We start from the raw sequence: 14,132 nt of genomic DNA, 5'->3' as shown, positions 1-14,132 counted from the left end.
CACAGTTTAAAATCATGCTCTGGTCGCACCCGGTATCTCCCATACTATCATCCAAACTCAGCGCTGGCACATAAGGAGCCCAGAAACGCCTGCGTGTTCCCGACTCGACCTTTATTGAGAGAAACGCCTCCAGATTCATTGCTTTGCTACACATTCAGAGGGATTTCAAGCCAGGATCTCAGTGCTGAGGCTGCCCTACGTACTGATGTTGAATGCAGGCAGGGAGCAGAGACAGGGCAGCAGACTGAGGCACGACATCTTGGACTGATTGTATGGACTTTGAAACAGACATCTGAGCTTTTCCAGTTGCCCCCTCTGCTACAAGAACTCGAGCTTCCTAATTTCACTGAACCCAGCTGTCTCGCTGGTCTGCAAAGCAAACAAGAAGAGAAGCGAGCTTTTTGGCTCCCTTGGACACTCTGCAATCCAAGAAAATCAGACGAAACATTTGAATACGCTCAAGTTTGTCCATCAACAGTCTCAATTTCTTGGGGACCTGACCCTGTGTTTGAACCGACCAACGCTACCCTGACGACAGTATTTTTGGGTCCTGTGTGAAATAATCCCACAACGGCCCCACTGCCAAGTCTTGCAAAAATTCCCAGGCCATGGGGCTGGCAGCAGGGAGTCATTGTGGAAATGCACCCCTACCCAGGTGGCTTTTGGAGATCTTCAAAGAGGAGAGCCAACAGCCTCTCTGGGTACAGTAACCTCTCTGGGCAACCTGTATCAGTGCTCTGTTACCTGCACAGCACAGGAGAGCTTCCTGATTTTCAGTGGAAATCTCCTTGGCTCCAGTTTGTGCCAGTGCCTCTTGTCCTGGCACTGGGTACCAATGAAAAAAGCCACGTTCTGTCTTCTTTATGTCTCCCATTTTGGGCCTTGTTAAGATCCCCCTGAGCCTCTTCTCCATGCTGAACAGTCCCAATTCTCCCTTTCCTGATGTGTTTCAGTCCCACTGTTTTCATGGCCACTTGTTGGACTCAATCCAGTAGATCCATGATGGATGGATGAGATTCCTGGTCCCAGCTACTCAGAAATATCTCAGCTGTGCTCCTCTAGGGAAATTAGCATCTAAACTACACGTCTAGCATTAAAGGATATAATTTCCTGTCTCATTGCCCTGCCCACAGTCATTTGAGGACACAGACCACATGCAGGGCATCCCAGCCCATCCTGGAGACACAGACCTTCCCACCCAGCTTCTGCCTTCCAGTTCCAAGCACTCGGATGGCAGCACCAAACTCCTCCCTTTGGGCAAAGGGAAAAGCACCCCACAGCATGGTGGTCACCCCAGATCCCATCAGCAAAGCCCATTTGAAACGCACAGGAGCCTTGCTTGTAGCAAGGAATGAGGCTGAACTCACAAGGTGGAAAGTTCAAGTGGTCTCTGTTTATTTGGCTTTGCAGAGAGCAGTCACCCAGCCTGAACATAGGCCAAGCACCTTCCCATTGCAGGAAGTCTTTAAATAACCACCAGTGGTCAGGGCTTTGGTTTTACAGCTCTGCTGGATCAAAAAAAAAAAAACACAACAGTCCTTCATTCTATGTCTGCTTCAGCTATTTCCTTGGGTATAAATAAATGGTGGCTGCTCATGTTCCTACCTCCTAGGTCTTTATCTCCATACCCATTAAGATCACATGCTTCATAGAAGCTGGCAAAAAAAAAAAATCTCAGTGTAGGCATATGAACATTTACAGGCTTCTTTTCCCTTGTATGAGATGAATTTTACGTTTCACTTTGCTTTCTTGTGAATTAGTGGTAGATTTCACTCCTTGGGGCTCTCCTTGCCTGTTCTGTCCAGCCATTAAGGTTCATATTTAATATCTCACCATACTTACATCCACCTGAAACTTTTCTGCACTACAGTAAGGTGCTTCTCACCTTCCTGCCACTTCAAACGGTAAAGACCATGAAGAATAAAATCCTCCCTTGGTCATGGGCATCTTCTTCCTTTTCCATCTCCTCCTCATTTGGGTCTACCCCATTCTTGGTAGAGAAGCTCCTTGGACACAGACAGTGAGGGTTTACCCAGCAGGACCAACAGGGAAATAACATCCATCACTCCCAAAAAGTCTTTCTGATGAATTTACCTTGGGGATTTGGATCTAGAAACTCTGCCAAGACCTCAACTGAATGGGTCACCCAGTGGATCCAGCTCTACAGATGGAAAATACCCAAGTGCTTTTTTTTCTGGGAAGCTGTGTTGGTTTGGGATTTGAGCGGTGCAGGCATGCCAAGACTCCAGAGGATGGAAATGATTTTTTTTTTACCTATAGCTGTCATTAACAGATTGCCTTAAAATGATGGCTGGCAAGAAGATGCTCTGTAAACAAGCAAAAGAGTTTTTTATAGTCAGAAAACAAGACCTTGCCCTGACCTCCTCTTGAGCAGATTCACTGGGGTGCAACAAAACAGTATTTTATTTTAAACTATGCTTGTAAAAAGTAAAAAAAAAAAGCTGCTTCTTTGACATTCCAGTCAGGTAAGGACACAGCGGGTTATTCTGCCTTATTTATAAGCCTGCTTTTGTATATATGTGTTTTAAAATAAGCTTATGAAACATAAACATATAGACTTAAAAAGCCATTTAACTGGGGCCGAGCCAGGCTTTCTTCTTTGCTTCATGGATCTGCACATGGGATGGTAACTCCAACCCAGGAAACCACTCACAAACAGAAATAACACTCCCAAAAAACACCCAGTTCCATTCGTAATTGTTGAAGAAAAATTGCAAAATGGAGCAAAATCATGCTTTTTTTTTTTTTTTCGCCAAGAATCATCATTTCTGCCACAGATTTGAAACAGAGGAAAGGCTCCCTCCGGTCTACATGTAGCATAAGCACTTTTCATGTTGCCTATCCACTTTGTGCCACTGAGACGTGTGGGTTTTTTTATTCTTCCCTGTTCCTATGCCTCATCCGTCAGTGGAAACAATCACCAGGAAATCTGAGCGATAAAAATAAAACTCAGATTTGGCTTTGGAAGAGCAGGTGCAAGGGGAGAAGTTATTTTTAACTCTTATACTGCAAGCAGGGAATGCCAGGACCCCTCTGAGCAAGCTTTGTCTGTGTTCTAGAGATTTATTTGGAGGTGGTGCAGGGGTCTGACTGGTGGTTAATCCTGGTACTGGGTGCTTGGGGCTGCAAGAGAAAAAACATCAAAGCATTCCTGCAGCTGCTGGGGAAAAGGGAGAGGCAGCAGACGTCTGCCTCCTCCCTGCACAGCTCTCCACCCAGCAATCCACAAGCAGGGAAAGCTGCTGAGATGTCTTAACAAGCTCTCTGAGTGTGTGCAGAGAGAAGCTGGGGAGGCCCAATGGGAAATAATACAGCCCAAAACCAGATCTATCACTACCACTAGCCAGAAGATCTGTGTGTGACTTGACTTCACACCAGTTAGGCCTGGACAAACATTAATTTCGCATTTTATTCCTTCTTGAAGTAATATACAGAAAAAAGGCATTTTTTGCTGTCTGTGAAGCAAAACAAGTTCTGGAAGTCTCTCTCCATCCCTCATACTAACTTCAGAAGGAGCGCAGGACACATCCCTAACATTAAGCAAAGTACTATCCATGAGCATAGAGAGAATGGCAGCTGGGAAGAAGCAGAGCTTTGGTAGGAGCCTTTCTGTGGCATCCATGCAATCAGACAGTGCTCTTCATAAAGACATGCCTAAGACAAAAGCCATTTTGAGGATATAGGTTCCCAGGAGTCAAAGGGCTTGTCCATCAGACTGGGATGATAAAGAAGGAAGCAGCTTCTTTGATGGATAATCTGATCCAGCTGGTGGCAACCCTGTCCAGAGCAGGGGTGTTGGAACTGGATGATCTTTAGGTTTCTTTCCAACCCAATCCATTCATTCTGTGATTCTTTGAATGAGGAGAAGGATAAATTAATCTCACCGGGGTGGCTACAGCAACTTCGTCAAAGGCTGGTGCTCATGACTTCTTCATCCGAGGAATCAAATGGCCTCAGGCAGGCTGTCCCATGAGACTTCTGCAGACATCTCCAACCTCATTACAACTCCAAAGACCACAGAATCCAGCTCCTGACCTTCTCCAGAGCAGAGATGACAAAGTGTTTCCTGTTATTTATAGCAGCTGGAGAGTCTGATGGGAAAACCCCACTTGTGCAACGTGGGCCGCTTGCCATCACTGCTCAGCAGAGAACTGTTGGGCTGCTGCGCATTCCTGCTCCATCCTGCAATGGTCTCACTGTGGGCAAGACCATGCCAAGAGGATGCACAAGGAGAACGATCAGGCATCTTAGTCCCACATACTCCTTAGCACAGCGTGACTTGAATTAAGGGAGAAAAACAAAAACTGAGTATTCCAAGCAAGGGGGCTTCACTTGAGTCTACACAGACCCCGAGGAGCATACTTCACCCACATGGAGCACAATCTAAACGTGCCTGATCTTACCTAGGAGATGATTGCCTTTCAAAGGAGACTGAGGGCACTGCACAGCCCCTCTGTCAGGTACTACCCATCTCTTCAAAGCTTGGTAGCACATTTGTGCACTGAGCCCTATTTCCAGAACCCTGGCATGTACCAAAGGTGCTTTCCAGCATGCTTATTAACTCAGGTGTAGGAATTCTGGCAGCCCAGGGCAAGTTCTTCCTGAAATAGGATGGGTTTTGCTGCTGGCTCGGCAGACAAGAGCCTCCCAGCACCGGCCCCAAGTGAGACAAGTATTTGCTGTCACGCTGTTGAGGAGGAATCCCATAGCTTCTGTTCTGGGCCAGCGCCAGGACTGCTTTCTGCTTGCTTTTCGAGCTGAGAGAAGCAGATGGGCTGTTCGCTGCCGTGAGATCCTGTGAATCAACTTGCCAGCCACTATAGGAACAGACGGCTCCTGCTCTGCAGATGAAATACCGTGGATGCACCCAAAAGAGCCACAGTCACTCCGCTGTGATACAGTGAATCATCTAGCTGGTGGATCAGAATGGTGAGCATCTCCAAAAACATGTAGCTCTAATTGGGGTGAAGTTTAGGACCATGTGCCTCACTTCATAGTGAAGCTCTTCCTCCTGTCCAGGTAATGATGCTATGGGAAGGACTAAATTTGAGAGAAGATACCTGAATTTGGGTTTTCTCCTGCTGTAGCCCCACTATCCAAGACCCCCCACAATTCCATGGCCATTGTGGAAACCTGAGATACCTCCACACATTATCCTTAGCAATAAACCCAAGACCATGGCCAAGACCGTAGGTACATGTCCAAAGGCGTTATGTTCTTGAGAGATGAAGTTTGTGGCTGGAAGAGGACCAGAGAGAGAGCAAAAAAAGCATAGTCTGCTGCAACATCCTCTCCATCTGAGCTCTGCACAGCAGCATTGGCTTTCAGGGTAGCTTGGCAAGCAAATAAATCCTGAAGAGATTTCATTCAGCTTTCTGCAGAGCTCTCTAAAGAGCAGGGTCAGATCTGCTCTCACAACACTGCCCAGGGAGGTCTCAGCCACTGTGATGGACAAACTCCTGCTAAACATCCTCAGGCTGTTTGCCTGCAACTCCAATTAATAATGCCGTGTTTTGTCAACAACTTTGGGTCAGCAGCAAGTCCAAGGCTTCAAGCTGGTTAACTTTTTTTCCACCAAACATGCCCAGGGATATTTTGACTCCCTGCCCTTGAGAAGTTTATTTGTGTAGGTCCCTTTCACTTCCCAGATTCCAGCAACGGAAGACGCTTTCTAATAGCTGGGGAAAGACTCGACGGCTGTGGCCGGGGCTCCCCATTGCTGGAGCTAGAAAAGCAGAGCACCTGCCAAAGCCGCCTGAGAGAGTCCAAGAGGCTTGTAATTAGCCTGGGAGAGAAACCAAGGCAAGTGTATTGCAAAGACACCATCCCTGGTGTGTCGGATGCAATGAGATCTTCTGCAGAGAATTTGTAGAAGCTCTTCTTGCTGGAGGCAAAAAGTGACTGGGGTCATGGTGCTATCCCCACACCATTCCCACATCTCTCTGAGCTATGCTCTCACTTCAAGGCATCACTGGGCACAAAGAATAGATCCAAATGGCTTCAATTAACCTTTGCCTGGCAAGCATTTCATGCTTCCCAGAAGCAGGAGGAGCAAGGAGGGAGATTTACCAACCTTCCTGCCCAGCACCCAACGGAGGGATATGGTTAGTGGAAATGGTTGGGACGGGCTGATAGTTGGACTAGATAATCTTAGTGGTCTTTTCCAACCTTAATGATTCAATGATTTTATTTCCCAAGATATGTAGGGTGTTTCCTTCATCACTGGCACGCTGAAGCTTCATCTCCAAGCACTGAGAAATAAATTCAGGGATTCAAAGGGTTGGGTGAAATAGATCTGATTGAGACTCCCGTGCTGTCTGGGCCCTCCTAGAAAACAACTCACAGATGCTACAACTGGCTGGCACGCTTTTCACCCAGACAGAATAAGATTCTGGCAGTCTCATTATTTAAGAGGCATTACTGCCTTGTGTAAAGGGTGCGTCCTGGCCAGCCATGAGATTTATTGTTCAGATACCAAGTGGCTGAGCTCTGTCCCAGGAGCACAGTGAGGAAAAGCAACAAGCTCCTCCATAGGAAAGCCATACAGCTCCTGCTTATCACATCTGCAACTATTTGCACATGAAGGGGAGGCCAGGAGGGCAAAGGCACCCCAGGGTGATATGCGGAGGGAAGGAGTAGAGAAAGTCATGCCTTTTCACAGCAGTTGGGATATTTTCTCTGGCACATTCCTCTCCCTCCAGTAATCTTGTGGGAGCCTGAAAGGTTGTGAAACCCAATTACTCCCTGCTGGCAGCAGTACGGGGATGCTGGCATCCAGAACTGGGGAGGAGGGGGGGATGAACAAGATGGATGCCTGCCACATTACAAATGATGACACCCATCCCTGGAGGTGTTGAAGAAAAGGACAGATGTACGGAGTGAAATGGTCTAGAGCAGACACAGGCATGGGTTGATGGTTGGATCTTATTGTCTTTCCAACCCTAATGGTTCTATGATTCTATAATCCTACCACTTATCTCCTCCCCACCTTCCCCAAACTTTCTGCTTGGTACAGAGCTGGGTTTGAACTTCAACATTTCAGACTGGTGCTAAGCAGTGATCATTTGCATCAGCACAAAGTAAGAGCAGCAGTGCCTCTCCAGCTGGGTGACAACCAACACCACTTCAAATGAGCAGCCAATACTACTGAGCCCAACTGCTGGTTGGGCTGTAGATGATCTTACTGGTCTTTTCCAACCTTGATGATTCTATAGTACGTTCTTCTCTGTCAAAAGCACCGGGAAGGATGACAAAGAAAACCCACAAAGTTTCTCAGAGTGGGGCAAAGGAGGCAGCCAGATCTGTGTGATGCAATACTTACCTGTTCCTGAGATTTGGGTCAGGTCATGCATTTGCATCACTTCAAGATGTGTTTGCTCAGGGCTAGAAAGTTAAATCCTTTTGAGTTTCACTGTAAGTCTCAGCTGAGAGCAAGAGCTGGAGTAGAAGCACAGTGAGATCACAGAATCAACTGTAGGGGTTGGAAGGGACCTCTGGGACAACATCTAGTCCAATCCCCTTGCTAAAGTAGGTTCCATAGAGTAGGCTGCATGCTCCTCTTGCTCATATGGCACTTCCTATGTTCGAGTTTGTACCTGCTGCCACTTGTCCTGTCATACCCCAGACATGAATCTGACCCCATCCAATTGTCTCCTTTTCCCATTAGATACTGATAAGCATCGGCATGATCCCTGCTCTGTCTCCTCCAGGCTGAACAGTCCCAGGTATCTCAGCCTTTCCTTGTAAAGGAAATGCTCCAGGCCCTTAATCACCTTAGTGGACCTTGAGATCCTCTAGGATGGCTCCTCCAGGCTTCTTGCATGATGCTTTATGTCTCCATCCATCAGCTGGTCAAAGCATTGGACAAAGTCATGTGCCAGCCAGCGTGACATACCTTTGCCCACCCTTAGTTTCAATTAAAGCCATAAATAATTTTAGCAAGAAAGGCGTTAACAGAGCACAATCTGAAGGAGGCTTGCTAACGGCAGACACATGTTTTGCTGTTGGCAGCTGCAGGTGCACCTCAAGATGCAACCAGTGCGAACGGGCAGGTGGCTTAGCAAAGAAACCAAGAAAAAAAAAAACAAACACAAATGTTTTGGCCGATGCCATCAAAACAAGACTTCTGGGTTTGAGAAAACGGCATTAAGTTGATCCTGGATGCTTTGCAAACTGCTTGGGGGCCATAATCAGTTTATTTGGGGCATGCAATAGCCTTTGGCTCCTACTCTGTATGCATTTGCCAGAAACAGTTGGTCATGCTGGATTACAGCTGGTGGTAATTACATGCCCATGCCTCCTCAGTAGCATGGAGGGGAAAAAATGAGAGAGAAAACTGCACGTGTAACCCCCTGTTCGTTGCTTTGTGCAAAGACTGTTTCTGTGAGCAGAAATACAGCTTCTGCTCTGTATCAGAACCTGAAAAAAGTATCAGTGATGCACACTGAAACAGAGACAAGATGTGGAAATCACTCCCGTTGAAGCTGTTTCATAAGCGCTGTCGTATTCCCTAAAGGACACCACTCCCCCCTGCCCAGCTATAAACATGGCGAGCAACATTCCCTTCTGCCCCAAACACGTCTGCAGAATCCAAAGCAGATACCCCAAGATGTCTAGATGCCTGCACTGCCTTCATTTACATCTGATAAATTGCTACTCCCAAGGGAAAAGATTTGAAGCAGCCCTCAAGGTGCTTTAATAATCCAGACACCTATTTCTTTCTTTTCTGGACCTCAGAACATCTCATGCTTCAACACCTTATTCTCTGTCCCAAGCATCTTGCAGGTGGCCTGAGTTTCCTTACCAGCACTGGCACCCTTGGGACTGGCCAACCTTAAGCAAATCCACTGCAGGTGATGGCACAATGCTGACAAGATGGACAACACTGTGCAAAAAGGGTCGATCAGGGGGTTGCAAAAATATGGTGCAAAACAAGAACTTGAGATGCCATTTGCAATGGTAACAACTCCATGAAAATAGTATCAAGAGGAACCGTCTCCAAAAATAGGCAAAAAAAGATGGTGATGGGTTCTAAAGCACAAGTCTTATGGGGATTGGCTGAGGGAACTGGGATTGTTTCATCTGAAGGAGGCCTAAGGGAGACCTCAATGATCTCTATAGCTCCCTGAAAGGAGGTTGTGGCAAGGTAGGGGTCAGCCTCTCCTCCCAGGTAACAATGACAGGATGAGAGGGAACGGCCTCAAGTTGTTTCAAGGGATGTTCAGATTGATATTAGTAAAAAATCCTTCTCAGAAAGAGTGGTGAAGAATTGGAACAGGCTGCCCAGGGATGTGCTGGAGTTACCACCTCAAGGAGTCTTATGACTTGATGAAATCCTCCCACTCCAGCTATTGTAGCCATGTTCCATCCATCCTTCTCTGCTTCATTAGTCATTTATACTCCCCTTAGTTCTGATGTGCCCGAGCCTGAATGTAATTGAGGTTCATTTTTTGCTGAGGATTTCCTTTCATCTCCTTCAGCATTTCTAGTTTTGACAAACAAACAGCCAGTCCCCAAACCTCGGGCTCTTTGCTGCTTGTGGTTCCTTCCCTTTCATTTCTAAGAAGCAAACAAACAGGAGCAGAAGGTTGCAAAACATGCACCCCTGCCTTCAAATCAAGGAAGTGGGGAGAGAAGAAAGAGTAAAATCAACTGCAGGGAGAAAACACTCACCTGCACCTATAACAGGTGCTGGAAACAGTAGAGGGTGATTTAGGTGGTGAGAAAATATAATGCCACAAAATAAAGCAAAACAAGTGAGGACGACACAATGGGAGACCTGGGCTGCAAAGGAGCCTGTGGGCTGCTTATAAAGGATTTGGGTTGGAGATTTAATGCCCGATGTAACATACAAAACCACATAGCACAGAGAAGCTCAGGCTGGAAAACCACTTGATGTGGAGCGAATCAGTGGGTTCTGCTGGTTTACTCCCAGGAATTTGCTGCTGATCCTCAGCATCAGGTTGGCACCCGACAGCAAAGAAGAGCTGGGAATTGTGTTATAACAGCAGAGCAGTTTGGCTGGTAAACGGAGAGCCAAGAATAATCCTGCTAATAACCACAGAGCCCAGCTCCTCCTCATTGATGCCAATTTACACGTGGTTTAACAACGACATGGCATTATGGAAGAACGTTGCGGTGGAATATAAAACTATTGCAAATGGGCACACGCTGATGTAATTTAACTTAAGGATGAAAAACCCACAGAAATCAGCTTCTAACTAAAGGAAAACAAGATGATCTCAAACGGTCCCTTCTAACCTAAGCCAGACTATGATTCTATTCTATGAAAACCTGGAGTAAGCATAAGATCTGGCTGGTATGTCCAACAGACTGGGTAATTTGGACACCTGGAGCATCTTTCTATGCATCGGAGGTACCAGCTAAGTTTCACCTGCCAAAGAGAGCATCCAGACCACAATGAGCATCCCAGGAAGGAGCAGAGTCTCCTAGGAAAGACCAAAAAGGCACCAAGAAATCGCACAGCAAAGACATTCAAGAGAAAGAGTGGAGAGAAATGAGACACCAAAGTGAGAATTTATCACCTCTAAGGTGGAAATCTCCTTGCAGCAAATCCTGCATTTGAGCAGGCTCCCAACCTCCAACCTGAGTTTTGCAAGGTCTCACACACAAAGCCCCAAGCTCACTCGGTGGGGTTTTAATCAAATCATTTTGAGTTATAGATAGCCCCATGCATCTGGAGGGGACCAGTGCTACGTGCATTTTGCTCTGATGAACTTAAATGTCATAAATAAACATCAGCGTTGAACAAAGCACTTGGCTCAGCCACACACAGGAAACTTCTGCTTCACACAACCAGGGCAGAGATTAGCACGAGATTAGCGTGGCCAACAGCAAGCTGCGGTGTTGCTACTCAAGGTTGCAAGCTGGAGGGAAAGGGAAGGGTGTTAGTGAAAGCTGCATTAAGAAAAACCTCCTCTGCCAAAAAGGCTTTTTGCACTGCAAAACAGAGAGTGGTAATGAAATTAGCTGATGGCAAAGCATTCTCCTGCAGGTCTAGATGGTGCAGCACTGAGGAAGCTTGGAGGACGGAGCGGCTCAGCAAGAGCTCTGCATGGTCCGTACAGGGACAAGCATCTCAACATCCCTTCCAAATGAGCACAGTGCTCCTAAAATAGCAAAACCTTTCCCAACCACACTCAGAACAATGAGCACTGGTGTTATTTAGGCTTGCGGACACAGAAAACGGTAAGTACTGGAGCACAGGGGTTGGAACTGGATGATCTTCAAAGTCCCTTCCAATCCAATCCATTCTGTGATTCTAAAAGCCAACGCAGGCACAAGAACAAATGGGTCCAAGTCATCTACAACTGAATTCAAGTTAAAAACAAGAACGCGTGACAAGCAGCATGTGTCCAGAAGATTTGCTGCAGTCAAACGGGTTTGTAGTTTGAAGAAGGAAGCTGTCAGAGGGGCTATGCCCAAATCCTGCCCTATGGCCATACCTGCCCAAAGGGATGCAAAGCAAATTCGAGTTGTACGTACCCCTGATCACTGCAGGGGAGTTGGACTAAATGATCTTTCAGTGTCCCTTCCAACTCAAAATGACTGTTTGATTCAATGACTATATAAATCCACTGCAATGCGCCTGCCTATGCATCCTCTTGGGGAAACTGCATGGGGATTGAGAAGGGATAAAAAATAAAATAAAATAAAATAAAGGCATGGCTCTGTTTTTCCAGCTGACAGAAGGAGGAGGGGAGCTTAACTGCTGACTAGATTTGGGCTTTGTGAAATTCAGCTTGGCTTCTCTTAGAACAGCAGCCCTGCTCCCCTAAGCACCCTACCAACATTTCAGTACTAGCAGGGGGGGAATGGGGCTGACTTGTGTTGCTAGTCGTGTGAATGTTCTGTAACAGAGGGGAGCCTGAAGAACAAGTCCCCTTTTTATAGCGTGTTGGATGCTGGCACCGAGCCTGTAAATGAGAAGGAATTCAGAGAGGAGCAACAACAACAACAACAACAACAAAGCCTAAGGGGCTGGAGAGATTAGTTTGGGAGGGAGAAATGAGAGAGCTCAGTGTGTGGTCTGATGGATATGAATTGGGGATGGGAGTCCAGACCTGGCCAAGAATATGGACTGCACCCACTGAGCTCCCATCCCATGCAATCTGAAGTTCTCTGCCATTCCCCTGTTCTGTCTTTAAGGAGACTCATTTCTCCCACCTCAATAAACTGTAAAAATAATCATTAATTTAAAAGCTGTCAAGAGTGCAGAATGGGTTGGTGAAAGAATGGGAAAGGAGACCATAAAGAATTGAACAAAATGGGTTTGAGCTGGGTGAAGGGTGGAAAAAGAATATCACTGCATTGGATTTCCAGCATGGTTTGAACCCATACAGGCTGAGCTCATCCCCAGACTGCTCTGAACACACACACACAAACAAACACCCCAAAGATTATGGGGACACAAAGGTGTTGAGTGTGCACACAGCCCTGCTACCAGCATCCCCATAATTTGGAGGATATCAGGTATCCATCTGCATAAAGACAAGATGAATTTTGCCATTTGTTGACCCAAATCCCCTTTTTACTGCCTTCTGTAGCTGCAATCCAGCACTGACAACGGGGTGCAGAAGAAGGGGGATGCAAAGGCTGGATAAACCTCCTCCAAAATGCCTCCAAACTCCACCTTAAAAAATAAAGCAATCGGGACAGCAGAGGTTACAGCTTTGGTATGAGAATTTTCATGAGCATGAGAAAAAAAAAAAAGGGAAAAAAAAAAAAGACTGCATTGCTCCAAAGTGCTTCTTTTTTTTTTTTGTTGTTGTTGTTAAGCAAAGCTTCAGGGGCTCTGGGAGAGCAAAGCTCACTGCAAAGTTTGTTTTCTGTTGTGCCCACGTTACCAAGCAGTGCTGGCTGAGGAATGCACAGCAGAGGGGCACCGAGCCCATGGGGACGAGTGGGGACAGGTAGGGTGGCACAGTGAGGGCCATTGAACCCCAAGGGCAACACCTGCAATGCTCAGTGAGTACCCGAGTTTAATGCAAGCTGTACTTCCAGCAGCGCTTTGTTGCATTGCATGTGCAACTGCTAAACAAAAATCATGATGTATACATACAAATAACAGTATACACATCATGAACGATGATATATACATTAAAAAGCATTTTCTAGAGGCTGAGATGATCAAACCAATTCCCCTGACTCCCTTCCCTGCAGTGCCAGGGTGCAGCACAGCAGCTCTCAAAGTCCTCTCCGGAAAAGTTCAAACCCTCAAATACTTGGAATTGCTCTCAGAGGGAATTTATTTTAAAGCCGCTTTAATGGCAGCTGGGAATTACCACGGAGGCACTTTGCTCTGCAATTTCCCAGCTGCTGACCCCGTTCACATAAAGGGGGCCCCGGTGGCCGCCCAGATCGGGGACATATGCTGAGTTGGGATCACCCCGACTCTCATCTGAATTTCCCCTTGTTCCTGCGTGGGAAGGGCTAATTTGCATGGCAGAAGCAAGAAAAATTAACTCCTGTACCCAGCAATTAAATGTGAGTTTGCATAGGCTGGATGCAAAAGTCTCTTTGGAGCCCAAGTGAGCAGAAAACTGCATCTATGTTGCTTTCCTGGAGTGAAAGTAGAGCTTTGAGGCTGTAGCCCTCCAAAAACCAAGTCAGGTGTGAGACCTGCTCTGCATGCAACCTCAACCCCAAAATTCATCACAAGGTCTGCCAGAAAACATCTTGTCCTTCTTAAGAAATAATAATAAAATGGATTTAAAATAACTGGTATGAAGCCTGAGCTAATGGCAGGTCCTGCTTAAAGACTGGAAGCCCTAGGAGATGCCGCCACCAGGGCTGAGGTTGTTGTTCTATTCAAATCCTATTGCCCAGTCACTCACCTCATTGCTTGTTTAGGGTTATGGGGATCTTTTCAACTAACTGCCTACATAGGGGCAACTCAGTTAACCCACTAGGGTGACCAGAAGGAACCCTGGAAGGGGTCGGAGACTCTGTGTCCAGGTGGAGGCAGGGAAGGAAATGGCTTGGTGAGGAGGGAAGGGCTGAAGGATGCTGCTGTTCCCATTTTGGTGCATAAGTCTCAGGGGTGCCACTGGAAGCACTTATTGACCAACTTACCCACTCCCAACAAGCTG

The 14,132-nt window shown here is 46.7% G+C and overlaps 1 protein-coding gene across 2 annotated transcripts in view; it reads right to left on the bottom strand.

The window, feature by feature from the left end:
• Positions 1-14,132, bottom strand: part of PTP4A3 (protein tyrosine phosphatase 4A3) — a 41,854-nt gene that overhangs the window by 22,979 nt on the left and 4,743 nt on the right. The gene's annotated exons all lie outside the window — the stretch shown is intronic.

This window comes from Coturnix japonica, chromosome 2 (assembly GCF_054131305.1).
Source record: "Coturnix japonica strain WE chromosome 2, WE-NBRP24, whole genome shotgun sequence".
Lineage (NCBI taxonomy): Eukaryota > Metazoa > Chordata > Aves > Galliformes > Phasianidae > Coturnix > Coturnix japonica.
This window is presented reverse-complemented; position numbering and strand designations above follow the sequence as displayed.